Source organism: Rutidosis leptorrhynchoides, chromosome 6 (assembly GCF_046630445.1).
Source record: "Rutidosis leptorrhynchoides isolate AG116_Rl617_1_P2 chromosome 6, CSIRO_AGI_Rlap_v1, whole genome shotgun sequence".
In the NCBI taxonomy this organism is placed as follows: Eukaryota; Viridiplantae; Streptophyta; class Magnoliopsida; order Asterales; family Asteraceae; genus Rutidosis; species Rutidosis leptorrhynchoides.
This window is the reverse complement of record NC_092338.1, coordinates 400,886,313-400,911,497: the sequence shown is the minus strand read 5'-3', so window position 1 is coordinate 400,911,497 and position 25,185 is coordinate 400,886,313.

The window sequence follows — 25,185 nt, the reverse complement described above, 5'->3', positions numbered from 1 at the left end:
CACCATGTCAAAGCAGTACCCCTGAAAGTATGTGTGGCATACTTAACTTTATCCTCTTCTGCGCAGTTGCTGATTGCAAACACGGCTTCAACCTTCTCTGTCCACCGCTTTAGTCTAACGGGTCCTTCAGTTCCTTCAAACTCATTGGGTTTGCAGGCCATAAATGCTTTGTAGGAACATCCTACCCGGTTGCCATTGTTTCCTCCACTGCTGGAACCCGATTGGTTATTGTTGTTCATTGCATTCACCACTGCAGCCATATTTGCAGCGAAAGCTTGAAGTTCTTCTGTGTTCAATTGTTATTTTCTAGTAGCTGGAGGAGCCATTTCCTTCAAAAATAGCCGACTGAGTTAATCATATAGAATTTTAGAAGTAGCCAAAAAGTATTTTGTAGCTTAATATGAACTTATTATTATAAAAGCTTTTTCTTCATGTTAGCATTTTATAACTATAATAATGTTCATACTTAGCAGCTAACACACAAATTAACTACTAAAATTCTAATATGAAAAACTATGGTAAGTTATTACGTTACTACGTAATAATAAGTTGTAATAATAATAATAAACCTTCCATACTTAATATTATTATTATACAATCATAAGGAAAATTACATTGCGGATTTTCTTACAAACTTAAACACACAATATAATACATATTATACAATGCATGGAATACAGGATAGCTGCCGATGGTTCAAGAACGGCGAGATTTCTTAGATGTTGATAGTGCTCCAAATGAACATATATTTAGTAGCAATATCCTTCCAATATGTAAAGTTTTCAGTTGCAATTGTTCTATTTTCAAGTAATATTCGTTTAATTAAATAAGTGCGAAGACAAAAGGCGAAAACGAATATTCGAAGACAAAACCGTCCAAAAAAGCTCAAATGTACAAGATACAATCCAAGTGGTTCAATTTATTGATAAGAAACGTCTAAAAATGACAAGAGTACAAGTTGCGGAACGCAAAGTACAAGATATTAAATTATACGAAAGAACGTTCGAAAATCCGGAACCGGGACCTGAGCTAACTATCAACGCCCAACGCAACGGACTAAAAATTATGAGTCAACTATGCACAAGAATATAATATAATATTTAAATAATTATATAAATTATTTATATACTATATATATTTAAATAAAACGTCGACAAGCAAATGGCCAAAAATTGGTGAGCTGGCCCAGGGAACTCCGCACTCGCGGAGCTGTGAAGGCTTAAACCTCCGCACTCGCAGAGCAGCCAAAATCAGAAATGTCCTATAAATGCAACGAGCTTCTGCCGAGTTTTACACACAAAAAAATAAAAATAAATAATACTCCCTTTGTAATAATAGTATATATATATAATATATATATATATATATATATATATATATATATATATATATATATATATATATATATAGTATATGTTAGTTTTATATTAGTTAGTTTGGGTTATATTAAGGTTATTTTAATATATATATATATATATATATATATATATATATATATATATATATATATATATATATATATATATATATATATATATATATATATATATATATATATATATATAGTATAGGTTAGTTTTATATTAGTTAGTTTGGGTTATATTAAGGTTATTTTACGGGTTTTGAAGTCGAAATTCTGTCCGTGTAACACTACGCGATAAATAATCAATGTAAGTTATGTCCTCCTTTTTAAAATTAATGTCTCGTAACTAAGTTATTATTATGCTTATTTAATGCCGAAGTAATCGTGATGTTTGACTAAAAATATTAAAATTGGGTAATTGGGCTTTGTACCATAATTGGGGTTTGGACAAAAGAACCACACTTGTGGAAATTAGACTATGGGCTATTAATGGGCTTTATATTTGTTTAACTAAATGATAGTTTGTTAATTTTAATATAAAGAACCATATACACTCAATCTGACACAATGGGCGGGATATTTATATGTACGAATAATCGTTCATTTAACCGGACACGGGAATGGATTAATAGTTAATAGACTTATTAAAACAGGGGTGAAATTATGTACAAGGACACTTGGCATAATTGATAACAAAGTATTAAAACCTTGGGTTACACGCAGTCGATATCCTGGTGTAATTATTAAACAAAGTATTATGACCTTGTTACAGTTTAAGTCCCCAATTAGTTGGAATATTTGACTTCGGATATAAGGATAATTTGACGAGGACACTCGCACTTTATATTTATGACTAATGGACTGTTATGGACAAAAACCAGACGGACATATTAAATAATTCAGGACAAAGGACAATTAACCCATGGGAATAAACTAAAATCAACACGTCAAACATCATGATTATGGAAGTTTAAATAAGCATAATTCCTTTATTTTCATATTTAATTGCACTTCTAATTATTGCACTTTTATTTATTGTCATTGTATTTAATTGCACTTTTAATTTTCGTACTTTTTAATTATCGCAAGTTTATTTTATCGCACTTTTATTTATTGCAATTTCATTATCGTTATTTACTTTACGCTTTAAATTAAGTCTTTTATTTATTTAATATTTTACATTAGGTTTTAACTGCGACTAAAGTTTTAAAAATCGACAAACCGGTCATTAAACGCTAAAAATCCCCTTTTTATAATAATAATATTACTTATATATATTTGTATTTTTATAAGATAAAACTAATATAGCGTTAAGCTTTGTTTAAAAGATTTCCCTGTGGAACGAACCGGACTTACTAAAAACTACACTACTGTACGATTAGGTACACTGCCTATAAGTGTTGTAGCAAGGTTTAGGTATATTCATTCTATAAATAAATAAATATCTTGTGTAAAATTGTATCGTATTTAATAGTTTTTCCTAGTAAAATATAAGCTATTTCATATACACCTCGCATAACATCAGATGTTGACGTTGTTTCTTTCTCTGCCAAACGTTTGGATTTTCGTTTGGATAGTTCTTTTTCCAATTCCTCCCAATTGGTTCTTTCGGCTAATTGTTTGGGGGCAAAACCAACAGTCCTTATACGAGCGATCATTTTATAAACTGGTCTCTTAGGTGGTTCAGGTGGATGATCACAAACATTTTGGGTCATAATAGGTTCATCGGGTTTGGGATCGGGTATAACAGCCAAAGATTTTCCCAAATCACGTTGTGGTTCGGTAATTTCCACAACTTCTTCAGGATCCTCTTCTTCGAGTTCCTCTTCGGGATCTTCTTCTAGATCCTCTTCTGGAACCTCTACTGGCAATTGTGAATCTTCTCAATTTTCCCAACAATTTTCTACTTTAATGGTAGCACCAAAAGTTAACTTTTCCGTTGGTTCATAAGTCGTACGCTTTGACTCAGCCTCTGAATCACTTGATAAGTAAATGAAATCTGAATCACTAGAGATGCTTATATGATCGGATGAAGTCATCTATCACATAATAGCAGACACGTTAAGAGAATGATATATCTTATAATATTTATATGTTAATAATCTTATGTTTCCAACAATTATATTAAGCAATCATTTTTAAAATAATTACGGTCGAAGTCCAGACTCACTAATGCATCAAAAATCAGTTAGACACACTAATGAAAAATTTTCTGATTCTCTAAGACCAACGCTCGGATACCAACTAAAATGTCACGTTCATATTAATTATAAACGTTTCATATTAATTGGTTTCTTTGCGAGGTTTTGACCTCTATATGAGACATTTTTCAAATCTTGCATTCGTTTTTTAAAAAAACAACCATAACCTTTATTATTGAATAAAGGTCTTAATGACATAATTTAGATTGTCTATCAAAGACAATCTCCTCAAATAAATAAGTTTTTACACAGCCCATTAAAATATGATCAAATATATTACAACAAATACTCCGAATGCAAGTTTAAACAATATAAACAATTATGCCGACTCCAAATCTTGACCTTGGGTTGGCATACGACAGCGGAAGTGTTTTTAATATTCACCTAAGAATAAACATGCTTAAAACGTCAACAAAAATGTTGGTGAGTCATAGGTTTAATTTCTACATAATAATCATAACATTTAATAAGCCACAAGATTTCATTTAATTAAATGCGCAGGATCATAACAACTGCAAAAATCATTCATACGATGAGTCGTCTGGTAACCGACCTTAACATAGAGCGCTTAAGATATTTGGCATCATACATTCCACTATTAAAATGTATGACAAGAATCCTTCGAAGTACTAAAGCATTTCCACTATTCGAAAATGGGGGTGGTTGGTGCCCGTAGATCTACCTTTAGGATTCGTGTCAATTAGTGTTTTTCACTAACTCTTAGGTTACCAAGCATAATAATAATAAGTACAGATATTCGGTATAATAAATCAATCGTAGAATGTAGTTCCATGAACTTGTGCTTATTTTGTAAAACATTTATAAATTTTGCATGTATTCTCATCCCAAAATAATTTAAATAGTAAAAATGGGACTATAACTCACTTTCACAGATTACTAATTCGTCGAGAATTAGACTTGGCCACGGGTTGATTTATGAACCTATAACAATATATACATATATTAAAATATGATCGAAATATATTCACAATATTTTCTTTATTACGTGTTGATGATTTTAGTTGTCCAGTTAGCAGTCCAATCTTAGTAGTCCATAATTTGTCGTACATAAATAACTTAATATATATCTTGAATCAATCCACGACCCAGTGTATATATATCTCAGTATTAATTACAACTCAAACTATATATATATTTTGAAATCAACCTCAACCCTGTATAGCTAACTCCAACATTTGCATATAGAGTGTCTATGGTTGTTCCGCAATATATATAGATGGGTCGACATGATAGGTCAAAACATTATATACGTGTCTATGGTATCTCAAGATTACATAATATACAATATAAGTTGATTAAGTTATGGTTGGAATAGATTTCTTACAAATTTTCACGTAGCTAAAATGAGTAGTTTTTTCCAATTTTGTTTTACCCGTCATTTCTTCGTTTCAAATCCGTTTTGAGTGATTTAAGCGGCTACGGTTTCATATTGAACTTAACTTTATGAAACTAAACATAAAAAGTATAGCTTTATAGTCGGAAATATAAGTTACAAGTCGTTTTTGAAAGAGGTAGTCATTTCCGTCGAAAGAACGACATCTTGATGACTATTTTGAAAAACATACTTTCACTTTGAGTTTAACCATGATTTTTGGATATAGTTTCATATTCATAAGAAAAATCATTTTCCCAGAAGTATATCTTTTAAATCAAAGTTTTTCATAGTTTTTAATTATCCAAATCAAAACAGCCCCCGGTTGTACTACGACGGCGTATATCCGGTTTTACGGTGTTATTCGTGTTTTCAGGTTTTAAATCATTAAGTTAGCATATCATATAGATATAGAACATGTGTTTAAATGATTTTAAAAGTTAAGTTAGAAGGATTAACTTTGTTTGCGAACAAGTTTAGAATTAACTAAACTATGTTCTAGTGATTACAAGTTTAGCTCTTCGAATAAGATAATTTTATATGGATGAATTGAATTATGTTATGAACATCATTACTACCTCAAGTTTTCTGGATAAACCTACTGGAAATGAGAAAAATAGATCTAGCTTCAAAGGATCCTTAGATGGCTTGAAAGTTCTTGAAGTAGAATCATGACACGAAAACAAGTTCAAGTAAGATTTCCACTTGAAATAAGATTGTTATAGTTATAGAAATTGAATCAAAGTTTGAATATGAATATTACCTTGAATAAGAAAGATAACCTACTGTAAATAACAAAGGTTTCTTGATCTTAGATGATAAGTTGGAATGGATTAGAAAGCTTGGAAGTAGTCATGAAGACTTGATATGATTCTTGAAGTGTTCTTGAAAGATGGTTGTTTTTATGATGATTAAAGCTTGTAATTGAAGCTAAAAGTTGGTGAAAATGCTTGGAGATGCTCAAGTATGATGTTAGGAGTATTTTAAGAGAGAAATTGGAGTGTAAGTATGAGAAAATGGAGTGAAGAAATGGTGTGCATTCATGAATACGTTTTTTTACATTTTATATAGAAAAAAAGATAATTAAGTTTGTTTTCTTGCTAAATAATTCATGCAAGTTGACAAATGATGGTTCCCACATGATCCTTAATCATTTAAGGCTGCTAAGTAGCAGATTTTTATTAGTATAGATGAATAGTAAATACATCTAGAAGCTACGTATTATACGAGTACAATACCATACATGTACGAGTAGAATTTTTGATGAAAATGAATGAGAATGTAATTGTAAGCATTTTTGTTAACTAGAAGTACTTTGATATGTATCTTGAAGTCTTTCAAAAGTGTACTAATACATCTTAAAACACTACATGTATATACATTTTAACGGAGTCGTTAAGTCATCGTTAGTCGTTACATGTAAGTGTTGTTTTGAGACCTTTAAGTTAACGCTCTTGTTAAATATAATTGACCCATTGTTATTACACTTAAATGAGATGTTAAATTGTTATGTTAACATGTTAACATGGTGTATTATCATATCTAATATCATATATATATATATATATATATATATATATATATATATATATATATATATATGTGTGTGTGTGTGTGTGTGTGTGTGTGTGTGTGTGTGTGTGAAATACTATTACAACGATAATCGTTACATATATGTATATTGTTTAGAAGTCTTTAAGTTAGTAGTCTCATCTTATATATATAACTCATTGTTATTATATTTAATGAGATACTTAAATATCATTTAATCAAATCATAAATATATATATATCCAAATATATATTCCTTTAATTAATTATTACGATATATGACGTTCGTGAATCTTCAGACAGACTGGGTGTCCAAACGTTTGTACAAAATTCATTCCAAATAACCAAGTCTTAATGAGTTTGATTGCTTAACATGTTGGAAACATTAATTATGTAAATATTAATCTTCTATATATTAGCGGAAAAATCCGGGTCGTTACACCTGACCTAGCTTGATAGACATTTATTGACCAACATATGTTTTCTAGGTTGAGATCTACGGTTATTTGGTAATCCGAGTTTCGGTCACATTTTGGTGAACGACTTTATATGCTACTAAGGTGAGTTTCATTTGCTCCCTTTTTAATTGCTTTTGCAATATATATTTTTGGGCTGAGAATACATGCACTTTATTTTAAACGCAATGGATACAAGTACATACTAAATTCTACACCGAGTTTGAACCAAAAATCCCTTAGCTTTGGTAACTAGTAACTGCCGGTTATAAGAATTGGTGGGCGCGAGTAGTAGTATATGGATCCATAGGGCTTGATATCCCCGTCCGGGCTAGAGCACTAGCCTTTTAACGGACGTATGCTATTTGAGAAGCGTACACGTTGGTTTGCGTGTATTATTAAGATGATTATACAAAGGGTACAAATTATATATACGTTAAGTTTAGTTACCAGGGTGCTCAATTTCGTAGAATATTTTGATAAATGTTTCTGAATGAAACAACTGAAATCTTGTGATCCACCTTTATATACAGATTATACGATACATTAAAATTATGAACTCACCAACCTTTGTGTTGACACATGTTAGCATGTTTATTCTCAGGTTCCCTAGAAGTCTTCCGCTGTTTGCTTATATGTTAGATAAGCTATGTGCATGGAATCTTACATGGCATATATTTTTTCAAGGAAACGTTGCATTCACCAAATCATCACCATGTATCTTATTTTGACTACATTGTCAACGGAAGTACTATTGTAAAATATTATTTACGGTGATTGTCTATATGTAGAAATCATCAGATGTCGAAAACATTTGATTTAAATATTCATTTATGGTGTGCCTTCTCAAAAGAATGCAATGTTTACAAAACGTATCATATAGAGGTCAAATACCTCGCAATGAAATCGATGAATGACGTGTTCGTCCAGATGGATTTGGAGCGATCGTCACAATAAATATAACCCCATGTAACCTGTAAATATGTGCACAAATATAATAAAGAAAGATCTCTGGTTTGTGCCTGTGGAGTAAACCCTTCTCCGTGTTTTGGAGTTGGGATATAACCACGTTAAATCCTTGTGTCGTTTTATGCATTAATTTATCGTTCTTATACTTTATTTATTCGTTTATCGTTCGTGAGTTTGGTGATTGGTTTAAATCACCTGTCTTGTTGGGTCCCAAATTCCTAACAAGAAGACCATGAATGAACAAGAAATTCCCCACATGTTATGCACACGTCATCACTTAACGAGGTTTTATTATCAGTCATTAGTGATAGAGACCAACTCCATAATTTATGATAATTGAGTGACCAATCAAGTTAAAAGTTAAACATTAATGACAAATGTAAAATTTGAGACTCAAGTTACGGACCAACTTTTGACGAGGTTGGTTCACACATTCGAGTAAATTTCGTGGACAAGGGGTGAAAAGATATGGTTCTAAAGCTAAAGGTAAGGCAAAAGATAAGGAAAAGAAGAAGATTGCGTCGAATTTTCTGTTTGGTTTATGGGATTACAATGATGATGATGATGATGATGATGATGATGATGATGATGATGATGATGATGATGATGATGATAGAGATGGGTGTGTTTCAAATTCGTCTAAGGATGCTTAAGCAGATGGGTCTTGTAAGTGCTCTTATGTAATGACCCGTCAAAATCGCTATTGATGCGGCACGTTAATCATTGATTCCACAGTGAGGTTTTGACCTCTATATGATACGTTTTGATAAAATATTGCATTCATTAAAATAAGTGACTTTCTAAATATAGAAAGTTATAAACATGTGGGCGAGTGCTTAGGTATAAGCAAAACCCCAAAATACATAAGTCTTTAATTTACAGGTTGAAATCACAGCCCAATTATTTATTACACAACGCAGTTTTATTTAGAATGCAATAAACTTTATACAAAGCATGAGAGACTCTATGCAGGCAACAAGCACATCACAGCGGAAACAGTATAAGGACCTGAGAATAAAACATGCTAAAAAGGTCAACACGAATGTTGGTGAGTTATAGGTTTAATTGCTCGAGTCATAAATATATATAAAGATAGACCACAAGATTTCATCAAAAGTTTATCAATAGATTCTACGTAACAGAGCACCCTGGTAACTAAACTTAACGCTATAGTGATAATTACCCCATTCGTTTTAATACACGCAAACTAACGTGTCTTAAACTCAAATAACATACGTCCGTTAAAAGGCTAGCGCTCTAGCTCGAACGGGGATGTCAAGCCCTATGGATCCATATACAATTATTTGCGCCCACCAGTCCATATCCTATGTACTGGCAGCTACTAGTTACCAAAGCTAAGGGATTTTTAGTTTAACTCAGTGTAGAATTTAGTATGTACTTGTGTCTTATTGCGTTTAAAATAAATTGCATGTATTCTCAGCCCAAAAAATATTTAAAGTATTTAAAAAGGGATCTATAACTCACGGATCAATATTGAGACTCAATATTGTAGGAAAATTGCGTAGACGTAATGATGGTAGATGACTGTATAGTTGGCTTTGGATTCAAGAACAATACCCCGAACAATACCCAATATTTCTTTAGCTTAAAACGGTTTGAAACCCGAATTAAAAACACCCTCGTATATACCTTATTATTATTAAACTTAAATTTAAAATTATAATTATAATATAAATATAAATAAATTACAGAAGAAAATAAAGTGTGAATATTACGTTGAACAAACTGGTGTATTTATAATACTTTTTCATTTACTGTAGCTCATGCGATCGCATGAGTTTTCAGTATTTTTGCCATGCGATCGCATGGCCGCCTTTTCCGTTTTTGTTTGCTAGTTCGTCGACATCAAATAGTGTTTTACTCTATCAAATAGTGACTGTAGCAAATAGTGCTACTGTAGCAAATCACTGTAGCAAGTCGTTTTCACTGTAGCAATTCACTGTAGCACTGTAGTAAAGTACGGTTTCACTGTAGCAAATAGTGTTTTACTGTAGCAAAGTCATTTTTACTGTAGCAAATAGTGTTTTACTGTAGGAAAGTCGTTTTTACTTGTACATATATATATATATATATACATACATATAATTATTCATGAATCGTCGAGAGTAGTCAAAGGTAATTGTATATATGAAACAGTTCTAAAATTTTGAGACTCAATCTAACAGACTTTCTTTAACGTATCAAAATAAAAAAAATCGTATAGAGAATTGGTTTAAATAAGTCGAAATTTTTTGGGTCATCACAGTACCTCCCCGTTAAAGAAAATTTCGTCCCGAAATTTTGAGTAGTACCTGTTTCATGAGCGATATCAGTGAACAAATGTGGATACTTTTGCTTCATTTGATCTTCACGTTCCCAAGTAAACTCGGGTCCTCGTCTTGCGTTCCAACGAACTCTAACTATCGGTATTTTGCTTTGTTTTAATTGTTTGACCTCACGGTCCATGATTTCAACAGGTTCTTCGATAAAATGGAGTTTATCATTGATTCGTATTTTGTCAAGAGGAATTACAACATCCTCTTCAGCTAAACATTTCTTCAAATTTGACACGTGAAATGTGTCGTGAACACTACTAAGTTCTTGCGGTAGCTTTAATCGATAAGCAACTGCTCCAATTCTTTCGGTGATTTCAAAGGGTCCTACGTACCTAGGACTTAGCTTTCCTCGTTTACCGAATCGTACAACGCCTTTCCAGGGTAACACTTTCAACATGACTTTGTCGCCCACTTGAAATTCTGGCGGTTTTCTTCTTACATCAGCATAACTCTTTTGGCGACTCATGGCCATTTTCAATCGCTGTTGTATTTGAATGATCTTGTCGGTGGTTTCATGAATAATTTCTGGTCCAGAAAGTTGTTTTTCTCCTACTTCACTCCAACAAATAGGAGATCTGCACTTTCTACCGTAAAGTGCTTCAAATGGCGCTGCGTTGATGCTCGTATGATAGCTGTTATTATATGAAATTCTGCCAACGGTAAGTGTCGATCCCAACTGGTTTCAAAGTCAATCATGCATGCCCGTAACATGTCTTCCAATGTTTGTATTGTTCTTTCACTTTGACCATCTGTCTGTGGGTGATAAGCGGTGCTCACATCTAATCGAGTTCCCAATGCTTTTTGTAATGACTGTCAAAAATGTGATGTGAATCGGGTGTCGTGATCAGATATGATAGAGATGGGTACACCATGCCTGGAAACTACTTCTTTCAAATATAGGCGTGCTAATTTCTCCATACTGTATGTCTCCTTTATTGGTAGAAAGTGAGCTGATTTAGTTAGACGATCAACTATCACCCAAATAGTATCATGACTACTTGCATTCCTTGGCAATTTCGTAATGAAATCCATGGTTATTCTTTCCCATTTCCACTGCGGAATTTCTGGTTGTTGCAGTAATCTTAACAGCTTTTGGTGCTCAGCTTTGACCTTCGCACATGTCAAACATTTGCTTACATAAGTAGCAATTTCTGTCTTCATATTAGGCCACCAATAGAACTTCTTGAGATCGTGGTACATTTTCTCGTTTCCTGGATGAATTGAGTACCTCGTTTTGTGTGCTTCATCCAGTACTAGTTGCCTTAGGTTACCATGTCTTGGTACCCATATCCTACCAGCAAAATACGGTGTTCCATCGGCTTTTACTTCAAGTTGTTTTTCTAACCCTTTGCTCATTTCGCCTTTTTCGGTTTCTGCTTTTAAAGCCTCTAACTGTGCTGCTTGAATTTGCTTTGTGAGATCAGTACGAATTGTAATATTCAAAGCTCGGACCCTAAGAGGTTTTACTCTTTCTTTCCGGCTTAGGGCATCAGCTACAACATTAGCCTTTCCGGGGTGGTAACGGATTTCACAATCGTAATCGTTTAACAACTCTACCCAGCGACGTTGCCTCATATTGAGTTGTTTTTGATCAAAAATATGCTGAAGACTCTTATGGTCGGTGTACACTGTACACTTGGTGCCATATAGATAGTGTCTCCATATTTTGAGTGCAAAAACTACTGCTCCAAGTTCCAAATCGTGCGTCGTATAGTTCTTTTCATGAATTTTTTGTTATCGTGAGGCATATGTGATAACTTTTGTGCGTTGCATTAATACACATCCTAAACCTTGGCACGAAGCGTCACAATAGATCACGAAATCATCATTTCCTTCTGGTAATGACAAAATGGGTGCAGACGTTAACTTCTTCTTTAATAACTGGAATGAGGATTCATGTTCTGTGGACCAATCATACTTCTTTCCCTTTTGAGTCAATGCAGCTAAGGGTTTGGAAATTCTAGAGAAATCTTGAATGAATCTTCGGTAGTAACCAGCAAGACCTAAGAATTGGCGAATTTGTGTTGGAGTCTTCGGTGTTTCCCATTTACTAATGGCTTCGATCTTGGCAGGGTCAACTTTAATTCCATGTTTACTGACAACATGGCCCAAAAATTGTACTTCTTGTAACCAGTAATCACACTTCGAAAATTTTGCGTACAATTCTTCTTTCTTGAGTATCTCTAGTACCAGTCTTAAGTGTTGCTCAGGTTCTTCCTTGTTCTTCGAGTAAATCAATATGTGGTCGATAAAAACAATGAAAAATTTGTCTAAATACGGTCTACAGATGCGATTCATTAGATCCATGAATACTGCTGGAGCATTAGTTAATCCAAAAGGCATGACTAGAAACTCATAGTAACCGTAACGGGTTCTGAACGCGGTTTTAGGAACATCTTCTTCCTTCACTCTCAGCTGATGATATCCGGAGCATAGATCAATCTTGGAATAAACACTTGATCCTTGCAATTGATCAAAAAAATCTTCAATCCTCGGTAATGGGTACCGATTCTTGATTGTTAATTTGTTTAATTCTCGGTAATCTATGCACATTCTCATAGATCCATCCTTCTTCTTGACGAACAGAATAGGAGCACCCCAAGGTGAAAAACTGGGACGAATAAATCCACGGTCCGATAATTCTTGCAACTGGTCTTGTAATTCTTGCATTTCTGAAGGTGCAAGTCTATATGGGGATCGGGCTACAGGTGCGGCTCCTGGTATGAGATCAATCTGGAATTCTACACATCTGTGTGGAGGTAGCCCCGGTAATTCTTCTGGAAATACTCCGGGATATTCTCTTACAACCGGCATGTCATCAATGCTTCTTTCTTCAGTATCGATCTTCTTTACGTGTGCCAGAATAGCATAACAACATTTTCTTATAAGTTTCTGGGCCTTCATACAGCTGATAAAGTTCAGCTTTGAGTTGCTCTTCTCCCCATAAATCATTAATGACGTTTCATCCTTACGAGGGATGCGGATTGCTTTCTCGGCGCAAACAACTTCCGCTCTTGTTTTGGACATCCAGTCCATGCCAACGATTATGTCAAAACTTCCTAATTCTACCGGTATCAAATCGATTTTGAAGGTTTCACCAGCGAGATTTATTTCGCAACCATGGCAAATTTTATCGGCTTTTATCAGTTTACCATTAGCTAATTCAATAGTATATTTATCGTCTAGAGGCAATGATGCATATTTTAGTTTAGAACTAAAGTCTTTACACATATAACTTCTATCAGCACCCGTATCAAACATAATAGAAGCTAGTTGATTATTAACGGTAAACGTACCCGTGACAAGATTAGGATTCTCACGTGCTTCACTGGTACTAACATTAAATGCCCTCCCACGTGCGGGTTCTTTGTTCTTCTCCTTATCAGGGCATTGATTTATAAAGTGACCAGACTTCCCGCATCAAAAACATTTCTTGACATCAGTCGGTTTTGTCTTTACTTCAGAAACGGTGGCATAACAATCTTTCGCCACATGTCCTTTCTTGTTGCACTTATCACAGACCACTTGGCAATAACCTGCATGATGTGTGTAACATCTTTTGCAGAACGGATGAGGTCCCTTATAGTTTGGACTTGCAGTTGCCCCATCTTGTTTACCTTTAAAAGTTTCTTATTTCTTCAGTTGAGTACTTTTGCCCTTATAGTCTTCCCATTTCCTCTTTCCTTCAGTTGTCTTGACTTCAGTAATTAGTGCCTTAATCGAACTCTCTGTGATCTGGTCCATGAGTTGGTGTGCCATTGTCATGGCTTCCTGCATCGTATTCGGTTTGGACGATGTAACATTTCCTTTGATATTGATCGATAAATCGTCAATATACATTTCTATCTTTCGTTTCTCGTTTGGCACCAATTCAGGACACAACAAGGCTAGTTCCATGAAACGCTTTTCATAGTTATTTAGATTCACGTCGATAACCTTTAGATTACGTAACTCAGATTCTATTTTTCTGATCTCGTTTCGAGGACAGTACTCCTCGATTAGCATCTTTTTCAGTTCTTCCCAAGAGATATCATATGCCGTATCTATTCCTTCTGCTTTAGCATAATTGTTCCACCAAGTAAGTGCACCGTCTTGCAACGTACACGAAGCATACTTTGACTTGTCTCCGTCCGCACAATTACTGATTTTGAAAACGGACTCCATCTTTTCAAACCATCGGGTTAGACCGACTGGTCCCTCGATTCCACTAAACGTATGTGGTTTGCATCCTTGAAAAGTTTTGTATGAGCATCCGTTTCATGAGTTTGTGTTTACGGCTGCTGCTTTGACTGCTGCTTCGGCTGTTGCTTTTGCTGCCTTAGCTTCTGCAATTCTTTCATTCACACGTTTCTCGACTAGTTCCTCAAACTCAGCATCTGACATTTGAGACATGTTTCTTCAATAAATACAACAGAGATAATTTAATCATATAGAATATTATAGGTAAAATGAGTTGTCAATAGTTAATCGTAGCATATTAATAATATGAACCAATTATTATAAAAGCCTTTTCTTCTTATTAGCATTTTATAATTATTTCTAGGGTATTACCTACCCGTTAAGTTCATACATAATAGCTAGTACAAGGAATTAACTACTAAAATCCTAATAATATTCCACTATGAAAAATTATAGCGAGTTACTACGTTATTATGTAATAATAATAATAAGAAGTAGTAATAATACAAATAATCATTCCATGCATTTATTATTAATAAACCAAAATAATACATTACCATACAATACCGATATTTTACATATGCTTATTTTACATAACAAGATAGAGTAGCACACATAAGCAATAGAATAGCGCATGGAAGATTTATGGTTGCGAGGTCATTTATTCAGAACTATCAGAAACTTCTTCCCATTTGGTTCTCTCTGCCAATTGTTTGTGTATGCATGGTCCGACAGACATTCTGGCAGTGTATTTAATTTTTGGTTGGGTTTTGAGGTACCCGTTGCCTCAGTGGGTTTAATACAATAAGGGTGGTTACGGATCGAATGGTCCTGTTCCTTTTTAATAATTAAGGTCTTTTTATTACTGTGGTTGTTTTTATTATCTATAGCAAGTTGGAATTTCTCCTTAGTGACTTCTTTTATTTCATTAGCAAAATCCTCCTCCTCATTGACCTCGTCTGATGACAAACTATCTGAGTCATGTGTAGGAGAATATGATGACGAACTGTCTGCATGATGTGTACGAGAATATGTACCGGTGGTCATGAACCGAAATCTGCCATGCATAATATTCACAACACGCCCATCGGCGGTGTATCTGGCCCAATGTCCATGTTTGTTTAGAAATGGACGATCCTCGTTTACTCCAGGGATCATGGGTCCATGCCAACGTGTAACACCGGCAAATTTTTTTTTTTTTAAACACAGCGGAAGACTTTATTAACAAACACACTATAAGTCGCGTCATTACATTAATCTGAGTAATTAAGTTTAAGTTTACATAACGGTGTTACGTTATTACAAAACATGATTTAAACAAAAGTCCACATCAGAGTAGGGTTGTCAAACATGTCTTCTGCATCAGCACCCATCCCGACTAGCAGTACCTAAACCTGCAAGGGGTAATTATATGGGGGATTAGCGCACCGCTAAGTGAATGGAATCTATCTAACATATATAGCTTAAGTCATACACAAACTATATACTAACAACAACACATGCTAACTACCAACTAGCATATAATAAGACAATACGAGGATCGGTGGCTTGTACGAGCACACGACTCCTAGCTGATTGGACTTGAGTCTGCCGATAGTCCCTGCTACTCAATTCGCAGTATAGTTATCCAGATGCAGGTGATGCATCGTTCACACTATACTCCACAATTAGTAGCCTATGGACCCAACCTCCCCTAGGCACAGTTGACCTCATATGGACTATAACCTCTCCTAGGCACGGTTTCGAGTTCCCAGTCTCCCTAGGCCCAACTGGTGCCATTCACACAGTGTACACATAAATCACATACAACATCAGGCATACTATATTATTCTAACATGGCAATTTCTACACTATGCATGGTAAAAGAGTCAACCACAGTAGCATGATATGCTACTTAAACTCTATCCGTAGATAGACCCACTCACCAATTACCAGCAACTAGGGGTGTTCATAATATCCGAATCCGCAATCTGAATAATCCGAAAATCCGATCCGAAAATATCCAAAAATTCGGATATCCGGATTTTCGGATATCCGAATTTTCGGATTCGGATTCGGATAGCACTTTTCGAATTTTTCGGATATTCGGATATCCGAATATCCGAAATACATATTTTTTTTAATATTAATAAATTAATATCAAGTCAGTTTGCTGTTGGCCCGTATTGTTAAATGTGTTGGGCCTTAAGAAATTATACATACGGAGGATTTTACTTTTAAATAAAAACAAGGAAACCCTAGATCTTGTTTTCAATAACCCAGCCTCTTCATATCTTCACTTCTCATCTTCATTTTTCATAATCCATCCCTTCATCTCATCGAAGCATAAAAAGTCGTGAATCATCTCTACAAATAAATAGTTTTATGTTTCTTATTTACCCTTTTTTTTCTTGCTAGTTGCACACTTGTACCTACTGTTCATAATTGTTTAGATAAGTTGGCAATATATGTGTTAAATTGGCACAACTAGCTAATGTTTGTCATTGATTGTTGCTGGAATAAACATCGGAATTGAAGATCGTTTTTTTATATTTTTTTTACCTTTGTAACCATCCAGTATGATGAAATTGGGTTAAATTTAATTTGGATAATTTGGATCTTTTGTAATTTTTTATGTTTATGTTTTAATTTAAGTTAAATGTAACCAGAAATTTAGGATTTGATTTGATTTTCTATATAGTCTCACTTTGGAAGTAAGGTTACTTCGGATATTCGGATAATCCGATATCCGAATCCGAAATTTTGGATATTCGGAAATCGGATATCCGAAATTTCGGATTCGGATTTCGGATGGCCAAATTCACTATCCGAATTTTCGGATATCCGGTTTTGAACACCCCTACCAGCAACTGCTCAGTTATTATTTCTGAGATTCCTCCTTGTCCTTATAACCTGAGAACAACACAAACAAAGTTAATATACATATCCAATAAATAATATAATCATTTCATACGATTATCTAGGTCATAACACAATATATTCATAATTTTATGAGTCTACATCATGACTTCACTCAATAATGGCATACAGGTTCGTGCAAAACACGACATACACATTAAAACTCCTTTTTTGGCCCAAAAATAGTTTGATCTATTTTCTTAAAAGTTCACCATTAAAAATTATTCTTTATTACGATTCTAACGATAGTTTATTCATCAAAAATGGAGTTACGTTTTGAAAGTTACGCCCGTTTCAATTTCATAAAAGGTACTGTAGCAAATAGCGGCACTGTAGCAACTCGGGACTGTAGCAAATAGTGACACTGTAGCAACACAGTACTGTAGCAAATAGTGACACTGTAGCAACTCGGGGGGGGGGGGGTACTTTAGCAAATAGTGACACTGTAGCAACTCGGGTGCTGTAGCAAATACTGTAGCAACTGGTTTCGAACAAGTTCGCTGATTTCGAACATTTTTCGCCCAAAACTCAATTTTTGAGCGATTTTGATCAAATTTTAAGCACATGGAAGTTACTAAACATATATACAACCTATTTCTAACATCAATTAAGCATAACAAACACCAAACATGAAGATTCAAGCTTAAAATCACACTTTTTATTCAAGAACACAAAACCCATTTAATCAAGAATCAAAGCAAGGATTCAAGTAAACAAATCTGATTAGATGATCACAAGGATACAAGAAATTAGTCACTTATGCTACTAGATCCAATTTCTAATCTTGAATTAAACTAGGGTTTGTGTAGGATATGAAGTTAGGTACGAGCATGTTTTGAGAAAAATCTAGAAATGGAAATAAAGAAGCAGTTTACACTCTTAAATGGGTATTAAAACCCATACCCCAGAACACACGGGTATTTATCAGCTATCTTATCTGATAACCTTTCATATCTCCTTAGGCGGTCCTAACGGAGTCCAAATTAAATAAACTAACCTGTTCTGGGACCCTTGTCACAAACTGGTCACCACACAAATATAATAAAACACTAATAAAATAATTAAAATAAAAGCACTTAAGACTAAGCACAACCCTAAGGGCAAAATAGGCAACTTACAACTAGCCCGGGTTTTAGTCTGTTACAAATCCACCCCCCTTAAGAAGATTCCGTCCTCGGAATCTGATCTTGATCAAACAAATGAGGGTAGCGTTTTCTCATCAACTCTTCCGTTTCCCACGTAAGATTAGATCCCAAACTGTGTTTCCACTCAATCAACACCATCGGAATCTCTTTCTTTCTCAGCTTAGTCACCTTTTGGTCAACCACACGAACCGGCTCTTCCACCAATTTCTTATTCAAATCGACCCTTAAATCTTCTAAAGAAAGAAGTTGTGTTTCATCGTCGACTTTACACTTACGAAGATAACACACGTTGAATGTATTATGAATACCGGCTAACTCTGACGGAAGATCTAACACCACAGTCTGATCATTCAACACTTCACTGATCGGAAATGGACCAATAAATCTTGGTGCTAACTTACCACGTTTACCGAATCTGATAACCCCTTTCCACGGCGAAACTTTCAGATACACTCGTTCACCTACATTAAAGGTTACCGGACGTCTACGCAGATCAGCATACATTTTCTGCCTGTCTCTAGCGGCTTTCAACTTTTCTCGAGCAATTGCAACTTTTTCGGCTATCATTTGAACAATTTCGGGACCTGCAAACTGTTTCTCCCCAACTTCTAACCAACAAGTTGGAGTTCTGCAACAACGACCGTATAACATTTCATAGGGCGGCATCCCTATACTCGAATGATATGAATTATTATACACGAATTCGACCAACGGCAAATGTGTATCCCACGAACCACCGTATTCTAACACACTAGCCCTTAACATATCCTTCAAAGTCTGTATCATTCTTTCACTCTGACCGTCTGTCTGAGGATGATAAGCTGTACTTAAATTTACACGTGTACCGAGATTTTGTTGAAGACTATTCCAGAAATTCGACACAAATCTAGAATCCCTGTCTGAAATAATCGATAACGGCACACCATGTTGACTAACTATCTCTTTCACATACAATTCAGCTAACTCACTTAATGAAGCTGTTTCACGAGTGTGATGACCCGGAAAATTTCGACTAATTTAAACCAATTCTCTATATGATTTAATATTATGTAAATATATATATATATATATATATATATATATATATATATATATATATATATATATATATATATATATATATATATATGTACAAGTAAAAATGACTTTGCTACAGTAAAAATGACTTTGCTACAGTAAACACTATTTGCTACAGTGAAACCGTATTTTGCTACAGTGCTACAGTGAAAACTACAGTGATTTGCTACAGTGAACACTATTTGCTACAGTAAACACTATTTGCTACAGTAAACACTATTTGCTACAGTAAAATACTATTTGATGTCGACGAATTAGCAAATAAAAACGGAAAAGGCGGCCATGCGATCGCATGGCAAAAACATTGAAAACTCATGCGATCGCATGAGCTACAGTAAATCGAAAAGTACTATAAAAGGTCAGTTTTGCTCGACGAATTTTTCATAATCATTCTTCTGTAATTTATTTATAATTATATTATAATTATAATTTTAAATTTAAGTTTAATAATAATAAAGTATATTCGAGGGTGTTTTAATTCGGGTTTCAAACCGCTTTAAGCTAAGGAAATATTGGGTATTATTCGGGGTATTGTTCTTGAATCCAAGGCCAACCATACATTCGTCTACCATCATTACGTCTACGTAATTTGCCTACAATATCGAATCGAAATATTGAACTGTGAGTTATAGTCTCCCTTTTTAAATACTTTAAATATTTTTAGGCTGAGAATACATGCAATTTATTTTAAACGCGATAAGACACAAGTACATACTAAATTCTACACTGAGTTAAACCGAAAATCCCTTAGCTTTTGTAACTAGTAGCTGCCAGTACATAGGATATGGACTGGTGGGCGCGAATAATTGTATATGGATCCATAGGGCTTGACATCCCCGTCCGAGCTAGAGCGCTAGCCTTTTAACGGACGTATGTTATTTGAGTTTAATACACGTTGGTTTGCGTGTATTAAAACGAATGGGGTAATTATCACTATAGCGTTAAGTTTAGTTACCAGGGTGCTCTGTTACGTAGAATCTATTGATAAACTTTTGATGAAATCTTGTGGTCTATCTTTATATATGTTTATGACTCGAGCAATTAAACCTATAACTCACCAATATTCGTATTGACTTTTTAGCATGTTTTATTCTCAGGTCCTTAGAATGCTTCCGCTGTGATGTGCTTGTTGCCTGCATGGAGTCTCTCATGCTTTGTACAAAGTTTATTGCATTCAAAATAAAACTGCGTTGTGTAATAAATAATTGGACTGTGATGTCAACCTGTAAATTAAAAACTTATGTATTTCGGGGTTTTGCTTATACCTAAGCACTCGCCCACATGTTTATAACTTTCTATGTTTAGAAAGTCACTTATTTTAATGAATGCAATATTTTATCAAAACGTATCATATAGAGGTCAAAACCTCATTGTGGAATCAATGATTAACGTGCCGCGTTGTAATGACCCGGAATTTTCTGACCAAATTATACTTATGAGATTAATATTTACATAAATTAAATCATACCAACATGATAAGCAATCCAAATTGTTGAGACTTGTGTTTTTGAAAAGAGTTTTACACAACGTTTGACCGTCCAATATGACCGATGATATCACGAACTATATAACATACGATAATTATACGTTTATGTATATATATGTATTTATATATATTTAACATGATTTAAGGATGGTTTAACATCTCATTGTGTACTAATGACAATGAGTTATAAGTATATTTTGAAACTACTAACTTAAGTTTTCAAAACGATAACTATACGTAACATTCTTTGATATATATACTTATAATCTATAATGCTTATACATGTTTCGTATATATAATGTATTTAATCACTTTTTAAGGACTTAAATACATAAAACAATATAAGTATATTCACAAAAGATAGCTATATTTGAATTCTCGTTCCGTTTCCTCAAGATTTCTATACGTATATCTAGGGTATATGTACCCGTATCATACCTAGCTTCTATACGTATTTACTATTGGTATATACACATCAAATCAACATTATTACTGCCCTAGATATGAGGTAACTAGGATTTGTCAAGTAGTATGAATTATTAGTAAGAAAACAAAATTAGGAATCCTTTTCTTTCTTTATAAACTAAAAACGTTTTTATAAATGAACACCATTTCTTCACTCCATTTTCTCATACCTACACCCTCATTTCTCTCTCAAAATACTCCTAACTTCATACTTGATCATCTCCAAGCATTTTCCCCATCATTTAGCTTCAATTACAAGCCTTAAACACCATAAGAAAACTCTTTCAAGAACATATCAAAATAACCACCCATTTGAAGAAGTTTACTTCCAACCTTTTGATCTAACTACACCACTCTTTGATTCCAAGATTATTTCTTATCTTTTGCAGTAACTTTGTCCAAGTAACTTGAGGTAGTAACCTTGTTCATAATCTTATTCAATTCATATTCATATAGCTATCTTATTTTGTGGTATAAAATTTTAACAACAAGAACATAGTTTGAATGATTTCAAACTTGTTCGCAAACTAAATAGATCCTTCTAACTTGACTTTTAAAACACTTCAAGACCTGTAATATATCATAATGATATGCTAACCTAACAAGATATAACTTGGTTTTACAAAGAACATCTTAAAAACTGAATCTACGTCGTCGGAGTGCAACCGGGGGCTGTTTTGGGTTGGATAATTAAAAACCATCTTGAACTTTGAATTGGAAATTCATGTTCTGGAAAAATGATATTTCTTATGAATATGTAAACACATAAAAATTCATGGTTTAACTCAAAGTGTAAGTATTTTTAAAAAAATGATCATTAAATGTTGTTTTTATGATGGAAAATGATCACTTTCATAAGTTTCACCGAAGTTTGACCTATAACCAATGATTTAGAATACAAACTAAGGTATTTTAAGTTCATATTATTAAAATTTGACTCGATCCAAGGAAGTGGCAAGTTGAACTAACAAAAACGGAGTTGTAATGAAGAAACTACGACTAAAACAAGATTGGGTATCCGAAGCTAGTTTAGCTACGAAAATATTTGGAGAAAAAGTAAATTAATCATATCTTTTCTAATTAATATGATATTTTATATATAATTACTTATGATTTGATTTTATATATTTCAGGACCACCCGTAAACAACACGAGAAGATTAATCATAAGACCTCATGATTGTACGCAACACGTCATTTGACAACACGGTACTTTATGTACGCAACACGTCATTTGACAACATGGTACCATGGGTCAAGATTAATTCTGATCAATACGAATACGATGGGGTCTTTATTTATTTTATTTAAGCAACTAATTGTGGACCACTAACATCGGACTGCTAACTACGGACTAAGAAAATATTAAAAGTATTAAAAGTATATATATATGTAACAAATACTTAAAAAGAAAATATGTTGATATATTATATATATTGTTAGGTTCGTGATATCTATCGGAGACCAAGTCGAATTAAATACCTTCAAGGCAAAAGTGAGTTTCATTTGCTCCCTTTTTAATTGCTTTTGCAATATATATTTTTGGGCTGAGAATACATGCGTTGCTTTTATAAATGTTTACAAAATAGACACAAGTACTTAAAAATATATTCTACGTTGAGTTATACCACTGGCATATTTCTCTGTAGCTTGGTAACTACTATTTACATGGGTATTGTAAATGCAAATCCTGTTGATAGATCTATCGGGCCTGACAACCCCAACCGGACTGGACGAGCAGTATTCAACGGTTGCACAGTACTTCATTTTGGTGACTACACTTGGTACGGTGTAGTGAGATTTCATAATAAAGGGAATATGCGACGTTGATTAAATGTTAAGTATGGTTACCAAGTGCTCAACCACTTAGAAAGCTTTACATACACTTGCGAGTGTATTATGTTTATGATTATGAAATCTTGTGGTCTATTAACATATTGAAATGATTGTTATGATAAACCTATGAACTCACCAACCTTTTGGTTGACACTTTAAAGCATGTTTATTCTCAGGTACGAATTAAGTCTTCCGCTGTGCATTTGCTCAATATAAGGACATTACTTGGAGCCGATCATCGCAATGGGACCAAATGTTGATGACTTTGTCCAGGTGGATTAGGACGGGTCCTTTCAGTTGGTATCAGAGCGGTGGTCGTAGCGAACCAGGTCTTGCATTAGTGTGTCTAACTAGTAGTTGTTAGGATGCATTAATGAGTCTGGACTTCGACCGTGTCTACATGTCAAAAGTTTTGCTTATCATTTCTAGTCGGAAATCATCTGCTTATCATCCTTAGAAAATTACCTGCTTATCATTCATAAGTCTAGACATGTTTTACTGCATTTACTGCATTGATAGTGTATAGACGAATTCTTATCTTAGCATATCTGTTATTGCGAACTTTGACTGATACCTTTTCAAAGATTCTCCGTAATTTATGGGATTTTGGTATTATATATACATATGTAAATTATGTATTGAAGAGTACCAAATCTAACTCCTATAATCTATTCCATTCCAAAAATTCATTTTCCCCATTATACAAGATGGATTCCACATCTAGTTCAAATTCTTCAGATTCCGACAGTTATGCCGATATGGATTTCCATTCGGGCTCCGAAAGCAGCATCACCGGAATGGATCAACCAATTTCCCATCATCTATTCTGGATGAATTGGGGATGGGTTCGTAATATACTAAATCACTGGAGACAAGAAGAAGGTGATCCATTCCATCCACCAAATTGCCCTCTTGGCGATGAACCTGAAGCACTTACCGGCGAACCTATTCGAAACACCATTTTCTCTCTCATTTCTTTAGTATCTCGTCACAATTATATACTATCCCATATTACAAATCTTTTTCATTCGCTCGCTCCAACCGCCAATCATCCCGGTGTACTAGCAGAAGTTAACGAACTTCGCACTCGCGTGACGGCTTTGGAGAACATGGTGCGAAGGTTGCAAACACCAGCAGCATAATCAGCACCACCATCAATAACATCAACAATACCATCATCACCACTAACAAACAACATCCGCATCACACGTCTCGACATCATAATCTGTCCCACAAACATCAACATCATACGCACCATAGATACCAAGGAGTACCAACAATAATGAACGATGAAGTATTGATCCATAACTTTATTGATATTCTGCGAATAATATGTGGTTTCAAAAAGTTTTAGAGATTTCTTATTCTAGCTCAAACCGAAAAGCAAATGATATTAATATCATATTAACTCATTAAATTCATGATTTCATCTAAAGAAAATATATATGTATATATGTTTTCATAAAGATTGTAATTAAAAGTTCTTTTGTACAAAATATTAATGGTGAAATTTTTGTTTAACGGGTAGGTAATACCCGAGGAATAATTAGATTTCATCTTAATAAGTTACATTGTACATTCGTCGAAGCTGATTCAACAGTCATTTACTATCCTACTTACAACCACCGATATACGTATCCGTTCACCGCAGAATAACCATTTTCATTCAATTTCATATTTGGATTTTGACTTCCCAGAATCCAACAAGTGGCATATGAAGAAAACAAATGACAAAATAAAATCTGTTAGAAACAAACAAATTAACTATGAAAAATTTTGTTAAGAATCCACGCTAACTGTTCCAGCTAACTGTTCCTAGCTAACTGATTACAT